Source organism: Schistocerca americana, chromosome 2 (genome assembly GCF_021461395.2).
Source record: "Schistocerca americana isolate TAMUIC-IGC-003095 chromosome 2, iqSchAmer2.1, whole genome shotgun sequence".
Taxonomy (NCBI): Eukaryota; Metazoa; Arthropoda; class Insecta; order Orthoptera; family Acrididae; genus Schistocerca; species Schistocerca americana.
Window position 1 is genome coordinate 956,071,791 of NC_060120.1, and position 1,895 is coordinate 956,073,685.

Below are 1,895 nucleotides of genomic sequence, written 5' to 3' on the forward strand. Positions count from 1 at the left end.
TCTAGTTCCCTTCTTTTACATCCCTAGCTCTGGCCAGAACACATTCGACTTTTTTGTGCTATGATAGGAACATTTACATTCGGGTTGTAATATGAAAGATCATTTCTTATATAAATGGATATGACTCCGCTTAGTGAAACTATTTGAAAGTATTCTGTTTTTCATAAACTTCTTGTAATGCATGTATAAAGCCTCAACAAATTCCGGAAATGATTGCATTTTCCATTTCTGGCTCTGGTTTTCATTATTTTGCCTTAGTATGTTGCTATATATGCCAACAGCCTTGACGCAGTGGTAACACCAGTTACCATCAGATCACCGAAGTTAAGCACTGTTGTGCTTGGCTAGCACTTGGATGGGTCACTGTCTAGGTCTGCCGAGTGGTGTTGGCAAGTGGGGTGTACTCAGCCCTGTGAGGCCAGTTGAGGAGCTTCTTGGCTGAGAAGTAGCGGCACAGGTCATGAAAACTGACAACGGTGGGAGAGCAGTATGCTGATCACTTGCCCCTCTGTATCCACTTCCTGTGACGCCGAAGGTCTGAGGATGACACGGCGGTAGGTCGGTAGAGTTTTGCCTTCATAGCCTGTTCGGGCAGTGTTTGTTGTTTGTTTTATTTTTATGTTGATATATCAGATAGAATAGCCCTTGATTTTTATAAACATAATGTACAATTCGGCTTCCACATGGACAACAAGATGACAAAAGTAGTCTGCACACCACCCACAAAATAGAACCATTTTCGCAATCCGGAATTTATGAAAACAAATATGATGACTGTGGAAGTTTCTGCATGGGGAAAAAAGGTTGTTGTTTCTGCACCTGATTAAGAGAGCACACAAATATAGGCCAGAATTGTGTGCATCTGCAAAATTACAGTCGTAATACCAGCTGCACTGAGAATTCTTTGAAGGTGCTACATATGTGAAGAAGGGTAACTTAATGACTGCTCTGGAGATGCTTTGATATATATAACGCCTTCAGTGACCAACTGAACCCTATACTGTGTGCCAAATAGACCTCAGAAGTCTAGATTGTTTTGTTCTTCTACTGTACTGCGGTGTAAGTACATATCTTTATCTATACAAACATGCTTCGTCATGTAAATAGTTCACTCAAGATTATTCTAAATAACCTTGCGTACAGAAATCGATTGCATATGGATCAGTTACTCTTTGCTCTAGATGTATCTCACATTACTGTCTCTCCCCAGTGTTGATTGACTTCAACCAGCATTTATGTAACAAAAATCTACATATCACATTACCCCTGTTAATGGTCCCAGCTGTCGACTATATTACCATGCAGGGAGACATGTGAGGTAATGGGCGAACTGTGGCGCCCTGAAAATATATTCCAAGTTCGGAGTTGGAGTGGGCGCATGGGCCGCTCGGCAGGCCGACCACATGGTGCCGCACGTTGGCCGATGCAAGAAGGGTCCAGCCGGATGGCTGGGAATTCCATGGTGATGCTGTGTCGATGAAGGAGACACGCCGGGAGTGCCAAAGATGTGAAACGTTATGGCAGACATTTCACAGTTTGCGTTGGAAATTAATAGTAGCCAGATGAATCACGATATCTTAAAAAGAAACATGTGCATTACTATTATTTGCATTAAGATTCTGATTGTGTAATCAGATTTTCAATATGAAACTTCCTGGCAGATTAAAACTGTGTGCCCGACCGAGACTCGAACTCGGGACCTTTGCCTTTCGCGGGCAAGTGTTCTACCAACCGAGCTACCGATGCACGACTCACGCCCGGTCCTCAAAGCTGTACTTCTGCAAGTATCTCGTTTCCTACCTTCCAACCTTTACAGAAGCTCTCCTGCGAACCCTGCAGAACTAGCACTCCTGAAAGAAAGGATACTGTCGAGACATGGCTTAGCCACAGCCTAG

At 43.4% G+C, this 1,895-nt stretch overlaps 1 pseudogene; it reads left to right on the forward strand.

The window, feature by feature from the left end:
* Positions 1-273: 273 nt before the first annotated feature.
* Positions 274-392, forward strand: LOC124597237 (annotated as a pseudogene).
* The last annotated feature ends 1,503 nt before the right edge of the window (positions 393-1,895 follow it).